This window comes from Eptatretus burgeri, chromosome 8 (genome assembly GCF_056783735.1).
Source record: "Eptatretus burgeri isolate ZD-2024b chromosome 8, Ebu_testis_v1, whole genome shotgun sequence".
Taxonomy (NCBI): Eukaryota; Metazoa; Chordata; class Myxini; order Myxiniformes; family Myxinidae; genus Eptatretus; species Eptatretus burgeri.
In genome coordinates this window covers 13634274-13652013 of record NC_140968.1, presented here as the reverse complement: position 1 = coordinate 13652013, position 17740 = coordinate 13634274, and the positions used below count along the sequence as shown (strand labels likewise).

The following is a 17740-nucleotide window of genomic DNA, read 5'->3' as shown; positions in this document are numbered from 1 at the left end:
TTCATTCGAAACAGTTTAAAACCCTAGGAGCTCGATGCCCAATTTATTGATTTTTTTTTGACATTTTCTAAGTTCGTGACCTTGTGACCTTGACACGAAAATGAAAAATCGAGCTCCGTAGGGGTATGCAGGTGCCATTGAGCTAACCAAATACCAAAAACCCCTGCCAGATTCGACAAACCACCTCGAAGATGTAACTTGAAATCGGCTACTCCCTAAAAACACATGTTTTTTGGGCGTGGCTCCACCCATAATGGGCGCAGCACGCCCATTCTCCGGAAAACACAACTAGATCATGATATAAACCTCCCACCAAAATATTATCAGGATCGGATCAAAACCCACGGAGCAATGCTCGGAACAGACAGACAGACACCAATAACAAATATAGTGGTCACTTATTTTTTTCGTGAAAATATTTTTTTGTGAACCAACACATTTTTTTTAACATTGCCCTTTATGAGGAAGTGCTGCAGCGTACGGTAGGATGCAATGCTGCAACATAAGCAATGGTACCGCTTCACACCTTTTCACTGCTGGGTGACTACACATAAAGAGTGGTGCTAATTCATGAGTGGTGGGTTCTATCATGACAAAGAAACAAGGAAATTAAATTTATAACTCGGAAGGATGGTTGAAGAAATGCAATAAATAAATAAACAAATAGAACACTCAAACATGTTGATATGAATATTGTGATATTTAACCTTACTCAGAAGTGAGCAACGTTAACGAAAACTTGCGACGGCAATTAAAACGAGAAGGGCGCTCTACGATGTCGTGACGTCGCCACATCTGCCTCCGCCCACATTATTACATCATCACGCATACTTGCACCAAGTTCGGTTTAAATCCCTGAAACCCAGATTCGAAATATTAAATAATTCTGGCTGCCAGACCATGTGTCCGATCAGGTTGATACTTAAAACATACCGGGTGGCCCAGAAGTAATAGGGCAGTCAGAGAATCCACATTTAAGCAGAAAAGATTTTACTAGCGGAACATATATATATATATATATATATATATATATATATATATATATATATATATATATATATATATATATATATATATATATATATATATATATATATCCCTGAGCAGACTCGTTTGTCGTTGTCACTGGCGTTGGCGCTGGGAGATCTGGAGGACTTGAGTGGTTACAAGTTGGTTGACGGTGGTTGGGCTGGAGAGTGAGTGAACCAGCCTGTTCGTGGAGCCTTGGTGGGTCCCGTCTGCGACCCTGATCTCCGCCCAGGAGCTCCGATTGCTCCACGCGGCTGCCCCACGAGCCACGAGTCCCACACGTGCGGCTGGGACCTTCGACGACCCACAAGTGCCCATCCGAACTCTGACCCCTAGCTAGTCTCTCTCATCGGCTGGAGGGTGCAATAAAAACTCCGGGGTTTCTTTTCTCTTTGTGTGTGTGACTGCGTGTGGGTCCATCTATAAGTAGAATTGTTTAAGTGTTTATTTCATCATTGTAAATACTGCATTGCATATTTGCGATGTCTCACTTCTTCTGTCTTTTGATTTTATTGCAAATAAATTATTAGAAATGTTCCCAGCTCATTTACGTCCTTTCTTTATTTGGTCCAGCATGGTCCGGGTCTGAGTTCAGAAGGGGTTTCATCCCCGATAATCCGTTAATCCTAGCCGGCACGGCTTTGGCAGTTTCCGCTCGGCTGCAACCGAGCCGGAGTTGGTAGTCGCTAGTTGGAACTCTACCGCAGTCGGTAGAGTGACCCGGTTCGAGAAAGATGTGCCGAGGGCGTGAATCCCCGGTAGCCGAGACTGCATGGTAATTTAGGTATATTGGGATCTTGACAATTAACCCTACGCCACGCGGTCGAGATATTGGCGTTTCACGGTCGATCAATCGACCCGCCGGCTTCGGAGTTATCCGGAGTGACGGCCTATAATTCCAGGGAGATGGCGTAAACTTCCCCACCTCGCAGTCGTTCTCGCCACCGACCCCCGGTCCACAACAAATTGGTAGTCAGGAGTGGGACCACGAATGGTTATCATAATGGCGATAAAAAGACAATTAAAGGAAGACAGACAGACCATTATAACCCTTAAAAAGTGTAGGTCTTTCCTTTAGAGAAATTGCAAAGACGCCAAGTTGTCAGTGAGTACAGTTTCCTACACCATCAAAAGGCACTTGGAAACTGGAGGAAACTCTGACAGGAAGAGGTTTGGCAGACCCAAAGCCACAACACAATCAGAAGATAAGTTTCTGAGGGTCAACAGCTTGCGTGATAGGCGGCTCACAAGACGACAGCAGCTTCAAGCACAGCTTAACACTGGTCGAAGTAAGGAAGTCTCAGTTTCAACTGTGAAGAGAAGACCTCGAGCTGCAGATTTGACAGGTCAAGTGGCAGGAAGAAAGCCATTGCTAAGATTGCAAAATAAAAGAGGCTTGCCTGGGACTGGAAGAAGCACCGCTAGTGGACTACTGAAAACTGGAAGAAGGTCTTATGGACCGATGAATCAAAATTTGAAATCTTCGGTTCATCACGCAGGGTTTTTGTACGCCGTCGAGTAGGCGAAAGGATGGATCTTCAGTGTGTGACACCAACTGTCAAACATGGAGGAGGAAGCGTGATGATCTGGGGCTCTTTTGCTGGATCCAGAGTCGGTGACTTGCACAGAGTGAGTGGCACCCTGAATCAAAAGGGCTACCACAGCATTTTGCAGTGCCATGCAATACCCTCTGGTCTACGCCTAGTTGGTCAGGGGTTCATCCCACAGCAAGATAACGACCCAAAACATACCTCCAGGCTATGTCATAACTACTTTAGAAGAAAAGAACAAGACGGTAGGCTTAAAATCATGGAATGGCCAGCACAGTCTCCAGACTTAAACCCCATCGAGCTGGTTTGGGATGAACTGGACAGAAGGGCGAAGGCAAAGCAACCGACAAATGCAACACATTTGTGGGAACTTCTGCAACGGTGTTGGGAAGAACTTTCCAAACAATATTTGATTTCCATTGTGGAAAGAATGCCACGAGCATGTTCGGCTGTTATATCTGCAAAAGGTGGCTACTTTGATGAGTCAAAAATTTAGATTAAATTTTGTTCAACAAAACGATTCCATGATTTTTTTTTAATCTGCAATTGTTTATTTGTTCTGTGCTTTAATGTCAGAGTACATTGAAACATTAAACTGCTTAAATTTCAGTAAAAACTGGAAAAATGGGGGCGTTCTAAAACCTTTGACCGGTGGTGTGTGCGAGCCATCTGGCTCACAAACTGATGAGGCTGGGTTTGACACCATTCTCCACCTTAGTTAGGGAGCTAGCACAGTTTCATTTACACTTTTGGGAACAAAAGGTTTGATGGTGTCATTCTGTCAAGAGTACATGGGGGATGAATAAAACCCATTTCTTAAGCATGGCATTCCTGGCCTTTAGGGGTGGCAGGGTCGCAAACCCCCCCCCAAAAAAAAGTGACATTCATTTACACTTTTGAGAACAATGCTGATATTCACACTGATGACACCTCTCATATCACTAATTAGAAATACACAACTTAAGAAACAATATTTCCAGGGGTTTGCACTTAGGAAGGGCCCCAGTAGGGGTGCAAAAAGGGTCTCAATTACTCTTTTATGAACAAAGCTGAAATTGATACTGAAATATCCCCTCACATCGCTCGTCACAAAAATGTAACTTAAGAAAGGATAGTCCCTGGCGTTTCGGTTTAAGAAGGGTTCAAACGGACGAAGAAGGGTCGTAACTCTTCATAGCCAAGAGAGACAAGGAGTAGACAGACAAGCATGAGCTTGATAATCGAATATATTGTGAAACATACAGGAGGAAACAGTAAAATAAAGGTAACTAGCATCAATTCTCGGCTTGGGTGCCTTTGCTTTGTCTCACAATTACAGCACTTGAGTTCCAATTTATGCTCAAGTCTCACAAATAATAACTTCAGCAAGGATTTTACTTGTAAGTGTCATACTCGCCTGTGCTACATCAAAGTATAATGAGATTACCGACATATCCTCATCCTAGCGTCGCACAATGAAATTGATGCGTCTTGCCTTGCAAATAAACAATACTCTTCATCCATTGATATTACTATGCTTTTTTAACAGATGGGTGCCTATAGGATTGAACAGTAGCTAAGGAAGCCGATTGTCATATTCATCGTCAGTTTGGTTGTCCGCGTCACCGGGGGCTGAGGGGGGTCCTGTGTGCAATCATATGTCCCCTAATTTTGACTCTTGATCCTTGTAGGGGACCCCTAGGAGATTGAAAAAAAAACTTGGGTTGACATTCCAGATGTGGGGAAGAAAGGTGTAATTCAAGATGGCGTCCAAGATGGCCGCCGCGTCATTATAACCAGTATAATTCCATGTGGAATTGTCCTCGAGGGATAAATTTCATGTCTTTACCTAGGTTTTTGGGGTCAAGGAATCCATTAAAATCATTTGCAGGGTTAAAAAAAAAGTACGGGATAACGGTGAAATCCAAAATGGCTGCCAATATGGCCGCCGCGCCCTTTCATCTCGCCTGTCAAGGTTCAGAATTGAGCTAGAAGAATAAATTGTGTCCTAATATGAGTTTTAGGGGTCAAGGATTTCACTCAGACCAATCAATTTGCAGAAGCAACAATGGATAATTATTAATTCCAGTAGAGGGGCTCTAATTGACCAGGACACAGGTCTCCTACGAGGATCAAGAGTCGAAATTAGGGGACATATGATTGCACACAGGACCCCCCTCAGCCTCAAGACGATAGAGCAATATGTTCATGTTCATAGAATATCTTCATTCTTCTCTTCCATAAGCGTGCACATCAGTGGATCCCCACAGCAGTTACAAGCCATGGTGCATGACACTTCGGCCTTTCGGCAAGGGCAATGTGATCTGCATTTGTATCTTGTCGAGAGAAGGCCTGGTTTGGATGGCTTTCCAAATCTATCGAGTAGGGTAACAGAATCCTTGCTCCGTGTCTGTTTCATAATGTGCAGGGCAATGCCAACCTGTTTTGGTGTCGGTATAGTAGACATCCCCGCAATGACATCCTGACCAATGTTCAAAACCTGTTCGTGTTGTTTCTGACTTGGAGGAACACAACCGTCAGGTCCGACATCACAGGGTACATCATGAAGCATCCATGACAAGTGATTGTACAAGTCCGTAGGAACAAGTTTTTTGGCTGCTTGGTAAGATATATCCAGATCAAGGTTTCCTGCATCATCTGCCTCATCCTGGGGCCTGATTTCCTTCACCTGTGATAAATGATTCTCGCTGGAATTGAACAAGAACATCTCTTCCTCTATCACCATTTTTCTCATCAGGCTCATCATCTTCTTCATCAAGATATTCCCATTCTTCAAAGCTTGCCTTTGAGCTGTTTCACTTCAGACAAAACAGTTGACAGGGATAAACTAGAAGAACACACCAACCGTGAGGTACCCACCAGAGGAACAATGATGATCTTGTCCCCAAAATAGTTTTCTAATTGCCTTACCAGTTGGTTTGAACGAAACTGTATTGCATGATCAACCTGTCTGTCCGACAACCCTTGCCTGACCACGTCACGCAATTGAGAAACAAAGAATACACTATTCTCATTCAACAATTTGCCTTCAACTTTTGACACAGTTTCTTTAAGTGCATGTTCATACTCATCAACTCTGCTCAGAATCAATTCGCTGATCTTGCTCAGCACTACTAGGCCTACTTTTCAACAAATATAATGCCAAGCATGATTTATGATAGCGAAAGTCATTGGCAATTTAGTCTGTACAACGTTCACAATGTTCCTGTATCATGAGAAGCATCGCAAAGTCATCCAACTCTTTTGCCTTTCTCAATATAGTGTCCTCCCGGTCTTTTGTTGCGACAAGGATCAGTTTGCGCTCGCCCTTTCTATCCCTCTCCTTTCCACAGACGGAACATACCTTTGTGAATTCCCGTGTTGAAGATGAAGATCTGGTGACATGAGGTGCACATTGATTTTTGTCCTCAAGTTTATTATTTAATGTCTTGGCACGTTTTTTTTAGAATCCACCGATTTTCTTGTTCGTGTACGTATTGCGGCATCTTCGGTGGTATTTCGGCTGTTTCTCAAGAAATGTATCTCTGCAAATGACATCATCTCGGAGACGGTCAGCAATGTCATCATTGCGATGTGTCTCTGCATACAACAGCGTGGCGTATCCATTGTCAGTTACTTGCTGCAAAGGGTCCGTAATCGTCTTCTGAGATATTATGCAGCAACCAAAGTCAGTTTTGGGAAATGATGGACTCTTCCTTTCTTTTCCCCAACTGTAGCTCAGTGAGCTCTGCCATTGGTAGACTTTGAATGGTCTAACTTGAGGCTGAAAGGCAAAGTGCAATGTGTCACAGCTTGGTGAATTCCAATGGGTGTATGGAATATCAAGATTATAATCATAGCCAGTTAGACTTGCATTTCAGCAGACAACATTACGGGGGGGGGGGGGGGGGAGTCAACAATTAAAAATTTTATTCCATGATACGGGACATTTTCACAAAAGCGGGTCAGGTAACGGTAAAGACTGCCCGAGAATTTTTATCAAGCATATATTGCCCAGTCAGTGCAGAGGCCTTATGGTGATCCTGCGTTGCTGACATCATTTGAACATTTTTCTAGGCCTAATAAGGGGTTCAAGCACTATTTCGAGAATATCAAAGAAAGTTGATTTTTGAGTTTGTTCTTTACCGTTAGCTGACCCGCTTTAGTGAAAATGTCCCGTATCCATTTATTTACAGAGCATGATAACATATTGTTACTGGCCGGGGGTCGGCCGCCAACCGACCGCTCTGAACGGAGTCACCAGTCGAGTCGTCCCGACCGATCGCCCGGAATATAGATCGCCGCCCGGATAACTCTGAGCGACGGGTCCTTGTACGAGAACCGAAATACGCCAATGGGCAGATCACGTGGGGTAGGGTCGATTGCCAATCTCCAATGTACCTAAATACCCACGTGATCCAACTACCGGGGTATTCCACCCTCGACGGAACTCGTACAGAATAAACCGCCGAGGCGAGCCTGTCCCGTGCGCAATTCCGAGCGGCTTAATCGCCGAGAACCGTCGGTCCAAATGTCCCCCTTTTATGGCAAACCAACGGCTTTCTAAATCCCAACACACGAAATGCTCAGTCAATGAAAATCGACGCAACGAGCTGAAAACATTTAACAATTGGGGTATTTATTAATAATAATGGGGAACTAAGGAAGCACGTAAGAGCAGAACTATTCCGACTATGCGAAATGCGATGCAAACATTTACAGCACACAAAGCACTTAACAATTTCCTACTTATTAGACGGGCCCACGGACACACGTACGCACACACACACCCAAGAAATGGTGGCAGAGGCCTTTAATAACGAGCTCCAGCTCGTATTATATTCCAATGTAAATGTATTTCAAGACAGGTGAGCTGAAACCCAGAGCCTATCTCGAACCTCTCCACCTCGTGTGGTCTTCAAGTTGTTCGGACCCGGGCTCCAGCAAGAGCGAGCTGGATCCAATCGCCATGAGCCGCGATGCCTCCCGAGCTCCCGCGAATCCTCCCGCGCTTCTCAACACGTGCTGGTGAGACGAGGCGCCGATCCTTCCCGTTGATGTGTCGCTTCACCGAGGAACCACCTCCAAGAAGAGGCCGATGAGTTGCACCAAGCCGGGAACCAAACGGAGAACACAGAACTCCACGAACCAAGAAGAAGAAGAAGCCACCATTCACAGCTCAAGCCGAGCGACCAGCTCAACTCTCTTCCAAACAAAGCAGCTCGAAGCAAAAAGCTCTCCCGAGCCAAACAGAAGCCGAAGGCCCACTGAACCACCAAAGCAAAAAGCCTCCAAAAAGCCTCCTCCCGAGCCAGGCCGCAGCTCACTGAGCCAGCCGAAGCAAAAAGCTTCCGAAGGCCTCAACCCTAACCCAAGCCAAACAGGACCCGAAGGTCTGCTGAGCGACTATTCTCTGCCGAAACAAAAAGCTTACTACTCAAGAACAAAGAAAGGATCTCGTCCTTATCCTTCTCCACCCCCCTCCCCCGCGCCCGGCATGACTCATGCCCTCGTGATCCATCCCCCGCTCAACCATGGGTGGGAGGGAGTTGTTGACATCATGAATCTCGGGACGGCAGGGTTCTTCTTCCTCTTCGCAGAAGAGGGGGGAAGGATGTCTCCATTGTTCGTTCCCTATCAAATCGATCCGCAGCGCATCTAATCGATTTCTGAACATTTAAACAATGGAAGGTGAGCTATCGAGGGAACAAGCACTTATCGACATAGCTGACTAAAGGAACCTGTATGTTGTGTGCAATCGAATTCCAAATTCGTAACAATATATAGGACTACTACTAGTAACATAACAATGATGTTACAATTAACATCAGACATGGCAAGAGTAGACATTTTTTTCAGATAAACAATGAACTGAATGCCTCTGTCCTAATGAGCTTCCGTAGATTTCATGAAAAAAAAAAAAAACACATGATTGATGAAGCCCAGATGTAGTCTACAATTAGCACAGCAAATCTATCATTACATGACTTCAATTTCTACTTCACATTTCTAGGCCAGCTGCATAATCTCCTTGCATGCCTTAGGCCTACATGATCAGAGTTTGCAAGGCCCTTGGGTGTTTGGTTATCTTGGCTTCAAGTTCAAAGTAAGAGATGACACGCTTGAAGGCCCAACATCCCTAATCTGTGCATCCAACTCAAGATTCTGATCATCGAACTCAAGATTCATGGTGTTTGTATTGTTAAACTAATTACCTGAAACTTCCTCTATTATTATGCATCTTCAGTTCAATATGATTTTGATGATGTTATTGGATATTATGGATTAAAATCCTTCTGAATTTGCCTGTTGCATGGCTGAAGGTCATGAGGAGATCAATTTTACACCTCCAATTAATGAAGAGCTCTTTGTTTTAAAAAAGTATGGTGTCTCATTGGGACAGCAAATTCTCACTTGGGTTAAAATGATATTGTAGGCATAAAACTTACCTTTAGCCAAAGTAAATGGTAAAATAGGTTGAAATTGATCAATTGATACCTTCTGACAATGTCTTGTCATGTTTTGGTCAAGTAATTAGCGAATAATAACTTTTATGAGAAAAAGCCGACTTTTGCCATTTTTTGCGATTCTGCTCATAGACATAAAGGGGTTAATTCTCAAATTCTCTGTATCCACCTAACATGGCTTGATTATCAAAAACTTTGTTATATATATATATAGTACTCTTAAATTTGTGTTTGTGTCATTCATTTGTATTTATTGGTTTGGGTACAGCAGTTCCATTTATACCCACGGCCCCTAGATTTTCACCTGACCCTTCCAAGCGTGACCTTTTGACCCCTCAACCTGCACTCAGTGACCCCATCAAAATGTTTCTCCTACCAAATTGTAGCCCAGCCCAAACCCTTTCTTCTGATACCTAAAATGTTGGTAAACAACAATAGGAACATGTTCAAATAATGAATTCCATTTCCCCTACCTCTAATTTTTTGGGCCGAATTTCGTCATGGTGACGCATGATAAATCGAGCCAGATGAGCACTTTCGCAAGAGAGTTGGCCGAGCAGGCCACCCCAGTCATGTGCGCCAAGGTCCAATCTACCAAAAAACATCTTGGACAAAAGTATGTTCTTTCATGACTACCTCAATCTCTTTTTAAGCACACTTCTGCACCTTGGCACCCCTACTAAATGTACTACTTCCTGCAGTGCAATATTGTCCAAATAATGCTTCAGAGCATGTAGCAACACAGTCTGTTCCAACACTGCTTTTATACAGACAGAGTTTGTAACTAATCAACAAAAGTTGGGACACCTGTAGGAATTGTTTGCATCAACTTTCAAGGCCTAATTTACTTCCATTGCTGCAGAACAGCTGCAGTTGCTAACCCATTACTTGTTCCCTGAAAAGGGCCTTTTTTAACAACTCTGAAATTTACATTATTTTTCAGTTTTTGGTAACCGAAACTTTTATTTTTATTTAACCTCTGGCAGTTTACCGCTTAGCTTTGTACCGTTTCAGGTTATTCACTGGACTTGAACTTATCGAAAGGGGGAAGGGGGGTGTACACTTTCTAACACTAACTATAGGCACTGTACGGGCATATCACAAAACTCAAGAGTTTGAGTTTTAGTATCTATCTATAATTCCAGCAATCTCTGTGTCTGTGACCGCCATTTCTCGACGACCGCCGGTCGCAACTGATTGAAACTTGCCAGGAATATTGCCGGGGCCCCGCAAATGTGCCTTTGAGGTTTGATGTCAATCGGACGAGCGGTTCCCAAGTTACGGCCATTTATCTGTCAACCAATGACAAGACACGGTGCTATGACATCACGAATGACATCACAATTAATGTTTATTTATTTATTTTTATTATTTTAATTTTTTTGCACGATTGACAGTCCGATCTGATTGAAACTTGCCAGGAATATTGCTGGGGACCCGCGGATGTGCCTTTTCGAGGTTTGATATCAATCGGACGAATGGTTCCCAAGTTACGGCCATTTATCTGTTGACCAATATCTGTGAGAGAGGAGGAAGGGAGAGGGGGGATGAGAGTGGGGCGATAAAGGAGGGGGGAGAGAGGAAGGGCGAGACTAGGGGGGAAAGAGGCAGGCCCGTTGCTAGGGGGGGCATTTGGGTGCAATGCCCCCCCATGGTGCATCTGGTGCCCCCCCACTTGTATGCCACCCATTTATGCCCTAGTGTTTAAGGATGAGCGCCCACTGTGAACTTGCTGTTTAAGAGTTCACCTGTGTGAACTAAAACCCTTATTCCAGATGTTCAACGTGGTGACTAATAAGGCCTTCTTGGATAAACTGTTCTTTAATAATATCCTTCTTTGAATAATAGTCAAGAGATAAGTGTGCGCTTCCCACCGCATCTCCAAAAGCAATTGACAAGACAATACAGTCCAAGACCACAAGATAAAAGACAATAATGCAAGCACCAACGCCAGCAGCCAAGACCTCGTGTCGAATGTCGATGTTGTGGGTGGTTATTTATATATATATATATATATATATATATATATATATATATATATATATATATATATATATATATATATATATATATATATATATATATATATATATATATCATGGATCATTTAGTTTTAAGGAATAGCCAATCAGTGTATTCGATATGGAGACCCGATTGAGCAGGTTACCTGATTGGTTGTAAGTTAGGTATAAATGTAATATAGTCATAATATGATAATATGATTAAGGAAAAGACATAAATTTACATTATTAAAGATGAAGTGCACGTGCACCACGTGACCTTCACAACCCGTCAACCCTCCATCTTACAAAAGTAATTTTACAATAAAAATTAAAAATATGTGTGTTTGCAATCGTGCTTACATTTGAAATTATGCAGACAAAACCTGTTTTTGATGCATCGATCATTTAATAAATAAAACCGTCAACCGTGAAATCTCGCGAGTCGCGAGATTAGTGACACGAGTCACGAGGGACGAATCACAGAGCACGAGCTTGCAGCAGGAGAAAAAGACGTGGATGATGGATATACGAAAATGGCTCAGAAAAGGAAAAAATTCAACCGACGAAAATGAAGAAAATGATGAAAGACATGTTGTGGGAGGAGTTGGAGGAGGAGGAGGAGGAGGAGGAGGAGGAGGAGGAGGAGGAGGAGGAGGAGGAGGAGGAGGAGGAAAAGACGATCATGTCGATGAAATACCGACAGAAGCTGACCAACCTGGCCAAGCCAGCAACGTCAGCCCTGCGGCAGGAGCCCCAGCGCAGACAGCCGAGTTTCCATGCTCGGCGGCGGCCTCGGGGTCGGCTGTGACTGTCAAGCCGTTTCCCGATGATCTTGGAAGTGAGAGACCGAATCAAGTTGTTCTACAGCGGTACCCTGGCCATCTGCTGCAGAACAAGAGTCGCTCGTTTGTGTCCTCGTGGTACCAGACTAATGAATGGCTGGAATACAGAGTGCAGACAGATGCAGCATTCTGCTATCCATGTAGGAAGTTTAACACCGCACGTGGCCCAGTGGACTCTACTTTCACAGTGCGAGGCTATCGGAATTGGAAACATGCTGTTGAGAAAAGCAGGGGGTTTCACAAACACGCAACTTCAAAGGAACATTTAACTTGTGTTTTGAGGTGGAAGGAGAAAGAAGAGGTGCATCGATTGTGGTAAGATTTCCACACTCCTCAATGCTGACCGGCTAAATAGAAACCAGTACTATGTGTCTGCTCTTATAGATGTTGTGGGATTTCTCGCCGAAAATCAGATACCTTTTAGAGGGAGCCTTGATAATTTTGAAGATATGTCAGACGGGCACAGTGGGCTCTTCCTCTCGCTTTTAAACTACACACTCAAAAAAGACACCGAGCTCGCCGAAATAATAAAGCATATCCCACGAAACGCAAGCTATACTAGTCCGGAAATGCAGAATGAACTGATCTGCACATTAAGTAATGTTGTGACGGATGCCATCGTGGAAGAAGTAGGCACATCGTGGTTTACCATCAATGTGGATGGGACGAGGGACCCCACTGAATGTGACAACATATCAATCATCATTCGCTTTGTATCGGCATCAAATGAAGCAACAGAGCGTTGACTCACAATAGCTACAGCCGACGCTGGAGATGCAAAAACATTGACAGACCTAATAATTGCAGAGCTGACAAAAACAGGACTTGACACGTCAAAAATATTAAGTCAGGTGTACGATGGGGCTTCGGTAATGGCTGGGAAGCACGGTGGGGTGCAAAAGTTGTTGCAAGAGATATTGGAAAGAGAAATCCCCTATGTGCACTGCTTAAATCACCAACTCCATCTGGTAGTTATCCACGCACTGGCAGCAGAGAAAGCTGTCACTGATTTCCTCGAGGTTTGTTGTTGCCTGTACAAATTCTTCAGAAAGCCCACTGTTGCTGCACAGTATAAAGGTGAGAGGTTAAAACGACTTCTTGATCAAAGGTGGACGGGACATTTAGCCACAGTGTCTGTGATCATAGGATCTTTTAAGGATATCACATCCTGACTGTCGGAGATTGATGCAGAGCGCGCCTACGGTGCAGAGATGAGGATGGAGGCTATTGGGCTTTTGCGGGAAGTCTCTGGGCCTGCCTTCGTGTTCATTGCTATCTTTGTACAAAAACTGCTGATGTTGTTAGATGGCCCTAACAGACTCTTGCAGGCAGAGGACGTGGACTTGCTAACGGGGTTGGAACTGGTGGCGAGTGCTACAGAGTGCGTAAAGAAACTCCGCTCTGAGGATGAGTTCACTGATCTGTGGAACAAGGCCAACGATGCTCGCACTTCTACACCTGCACCACCAAAATGGAGACGCACAATGCATAAGAACTTGGAACAGTTTGTAGTTTTGGAGACGACAGGACAAAACAACGACAATGACAAGACGGAACTGCAGAGAGTTTTTTACAGCGCAATTGACACTGTGCTTGGAGAGATCGCTCAGCGCTTCAGTGAGCGCAACACACAACTCGCCCGTTCACTCGCTGCCTTGAATCCTGAAAATGGCACGTTGTTGGATCCCCACTTGCTCCAGCACATCATGACATTAACAAAGTCAACCATCAGTGAAACAGAGTGTCTGGTTGCAAAGCAGTTTATTCGCTCACAGACAGAAAAGCAGCCAAACAAGAGATGAACAACACAAAAACTCCTCTCAACATACCACAAAACGCTGGAAGCCATGCCAAGTGTCGTGACTGCTATGAGACTTGGACTAACACTTGGTGCGTCCACTGCCATGTGTGAAAACTCATTCTCAACATTGAGGAATGTCTTCACTGACCATCGACGGTCCATGCGCCATGTACTCAAGGCACAACTGGTACGGCTGGCCTTCGAGAGAGACCTCACACGTAAATTCCTGAATGAATGGAAGGAGAAGGTCCTCAGAAGATTCCACACCGAGACGCGTCGCCTGCAGCTCTTCTGACAGCGAGTACAGCGGTATAAAAACTATACGAGGAGTTCAGATTGTGTGTGTGGCTGCTGGTGATGCGTGTGTGGTTGTGGTTGCAGTGTGGTTGTGGTCAGCACCCGCCGTGGTCGGCTGCTTTGTACTTCTGATGTTTAAAGTTAAATGTTGTGTTTGATGCTTTGCATATCCCATATCTCATGCTTTGTGCATAACCTTACCCCTGTGTAATTGACTGATTTAAGTGCGGACCTTGTGGTATCTTCAGGCTGGTCGTATTTGCTGTTGATAGTTTAACGTGGTGATCGCAGGTCATAGCCCACTGTATCTTATTTCAAAGTGCACTGATTCTGGTGCCAACCTCCCCCGTTTAGTCATTGTATCTCTGGTATATTAATTTTCTGATGCCAATTCTTGACAACACCTTGTATAAGTGCACCTGAATTGGTGCCAATTGTGTAATCATTGAATATCTGCATTGTGAATGTGCCAGTTTGTTGCGGCTCTCCTGCATTCGAATAATTTTAGGCCAAAAACATCGGAACATATTAAATCTAGCTGAGATCAATTTGGTTAGTATGCGACGGCAACCTCAGTATAGATGTGTCAATGCTGCATGAATACAATAGTATACAGGGTTATCAAAAATATTAAATATAATAATTGTGCCCCCCCCCCATCCAGTTCATATTCCCCCCTTAATACTGAGCCCTGGCTACGGGCCTGGAGAGAGGGGGTGAGAGAGAGGGGGGGAGGGGAGAGAGAGAGGTGTGTCAGTCAGTCCAAACCGAGCGATTCGCCATGGCGCGCACAGGTGTTAGTAACCAGCAGTCAGAACCATAAGAAACGAATGGTTGTCGATTATTCCCAAACGGTCAATCGCTTTACCCAACTCGATGCCTACCCCCTGCCGCGCATAGACGAGATGGTCGAACGCGTGGCCAATTATAATATATTCAGCACCATCGACTTGCGAAGCGCCTATCACCAAATTCCCATCCGAGAGGAAGACAAACCTTACACCGCATTCCAGGCAGGTAGGCGCCTCTACCAATTCAGGAGAATACCTTTCGGTGTCACGAATGGGGTAGCTTGCTTCCAACGGGTTATGGACGACATCATCTCAGATGAAAACCTCAAAGACACTTTTGTTTACGTGGACAATGTCACAGTGTGCGGTAGGGATCAGGGGGAACATGATAGGAATCTGGACAGATTCTTGAGCATTGCTAGAAAATATAATCTGACTCAACTACGAGAAATGCGTATTCTCGGCAAGGTCAATTGACCTTCTCGGCTACACAATAGCCGACGGCACAATTAAGCCTGATCCTGAACGATTGCGCCCGCTCCGTGAGCTTCCGCCATCTCAGGACTTGCAGACAATGCGCCGGGTGATCGGGATGTTCGCTTACTATGCGAGATGGATTTCGCAATACTCCGAGAAAATACATCCCCTAGTGCATTGCAAAAACTTTCCACCAGATGCCGCTGTTGTAAGAGCTTTCCACAACCTCAAGGATGATATCAGTAAGTCCGTGGTTTTATCGATCGATAGCTCGGTGCCCTTTGTGGTGGAAACCGACGCTTCAGATCACGCGATAGCTGCTACACTTAATCAGTCTGGGCGGCCGGTCGCGTTCTTCTCGAGAACTCTCTCTAGAAGCGAGCAGAGACACTCAGCGATAGAGAAGGAAGCGTACGCCATCGTCGAAGCGCTGCGGAAATGGAGACATTATTTACTGGGAAACCACTTCACGCTCGTTACGGACCAACGATCCGTGGCATTCATGTTTGATGGGAAAAATAACGGGAAAATTAAGAATGAAAAAATTATGAGATGGCGGATAGACCTAGCCTGCTACAGTTACGACATTGTCTACCGGCCCGGGAAGGAAAACCCTGCTGCAGATACCTTCTCTCGGGTCTACACTTCGGCAACAATCAGTCAGGCTTTGCAAGACCTACACGTGTCTCTCTGCCACCCAGGGGTAACCAGAATGGCACATTTCGTGCGCAGACAAAATCTTCCCTATTCTGTTGAAGATATTAAACAAATGAATGCTTCATGCCCTGTTTGTGCTGAACTAAAACCCAGATTCTATGGCGCGGCATCTGGCAGACTGATCAAGGCCACTTCCCCCTTCGAGAGACTAAACATCGACTTCAAAGGGCCCCTGCCGACCGAGACAGACAACAGATACATATTCACCGTTGTTGATGAATATTCAAGGTTCCCTTTCGCATTTCCGTGCTCGGATATGACCTCGGGCACTGTCGTGAGATGTCTCTCTGACCTCTTCGCTATGTTTGGGAAACCTTCGTACATACATTCAGACAGAGGGCCGTGTTTCATGTCGGCCGGGCTAAAACAATTCCTACTGGAGCTCGGCATAGCAACTAGTCGAACGACGGGTTACAACCCACAGGGTAACGGGCAGGTGGAACGGTATAACGGGGTTATTTGGAAAGCCGTAACTCTGGCGTTGAAATCAAGAGGGCTGGGCCCCGAGCGGTGGGAGGTTACTCTTCCTGACGCTCGGGGCCCAGTCCTCTTGATCTGCACGTCCACCAATGCAACTCCTCACGAACGAATGTTTACTCACCAGCGACGTTATGTTGACGGTCAAACGGTGCCCAACTGGCTGACCCATCCCGGAACAGTGTTCATGAAACGCCCGGTACGACAAAGCAAGTATGAACCCCTGGTGGAGGGGGTCGAACTCATTGACACTAATCCAGAGTATGCTCATGTCAGGCTCCCGGATGGCAGGGAGACCACGTGTCGGTTCGCCATCTGGCTCCCTCAGGTACTCCTCCCGCAGGTACACCACCTTCTGGCACTCCTCCTTCTGACATCCCCCCCAGGAACTCCACCGGGTGACGGGGCTGCCGCGTTCCACCCGAGAGCGATCGAGGAGTCATCCCCGGCACAAGTCGAGGCTCACCAAGAGGATCGGGAGCCTCCCTCAAGTGAAACTGCCATTTACTCCCGGAGAGGTCGACGAATAAGGCCCCCTCGACGACTCAATCTGTAAAGGGGATTATCGGCATTCTCGCTGCTCATGCTCCCATATGCTCATTATATCATATATCGATGCTCATTTCCATGCTCCTACAACTCAAAATAATCACTGCTTGGCATGTATGCTTCTGTAGACCTATTAGTCCACGTTGCTTGAAATGTATACTCCTATAGTGCTAAAGCAATCATGGTGTGTAAGTTGGGCCCCTAGTTGCATTTTAAAGGTGGGGAGAATGTGGTGAATTGAGGTGAATTGAGGTGAATTGAGGGACATGACGCGGGATCACATGTTGTGCGTCTCGCGTATAAGGGGAGGTCTCTGCGGCACGAGTGGTTGTCCCCGGGGCATTGCCATTGACATCGGCTGTTCACTTGATGCTCGTTGACTGAAGGTGCTCATTGACTGGTCAGAATGGAGATTATATCGAACTCCGTGCTTACGCGGATTTAGTCTGCAATGATTAATCGCACATGTATACGTTACTGCTTATGTACTCCTAGCTGAACCTGTATTCCCCGGTGTGCCCACAGAAGCGGCTCCAATCAAATGGAATAAAGCCTAAACTCTGAAGGTTCTTCTCTCGCTCTCATTTCAGGGGGTGAGAGGAGGCGAGAGAGAGGGGGCTGCACATACTGGCACACACCTCCGGGCCCGCACTAGTATTTATAATAATCCCATAAACACATTTAGTATTCGAAAAAGGAAAGGTAAGTCAGCAGAAACGAAGCTAAGAGAGAAAACAACTTACTTGTGTCAAGGCTCGAGC

At 45.3% G+C, this 17740-nt stretch overlaps 2 protein-coding genes across 2 annotated transcripts in view; one reads left to right on the top strand and one right to left on the bottom strand.

The window, feature by feature from the left end:
- The window catches only part of LOC147021142 (calcium-regulated heat stable protein 1-like), a 32693-nt gene that overhangs the window by 14765 nt on the left and 188 nt on the right, over positions 1–17740 (bottom strand). Inside the window, exon 1 of the mRNA XM_085890966.1 lies at positions 17723–17740. This exon is cut by the window's right edge and continues 188 nt beyond it. The gene's annotated coding sequence lies outside the window, so the exon portion shown is untranslated. The remainder of the gene's footprint in view (positions 1–17722) is intronic.
- LOC147021141 (serine hydrolase-like protein) overlaps positions 17280–17740 on the top strand; it is a 49970-nt gene continuing 49509 nt past the window's right edge. Inside the window, exon 1 of the mRNA XM_085890963.1 lies at positions 17280–17379. The gene's annotated coding sequence lies outside the window, so the exon portion shown is untranslated. The remainder of the gene's footprint in view (positions 17380–17740) is intronic.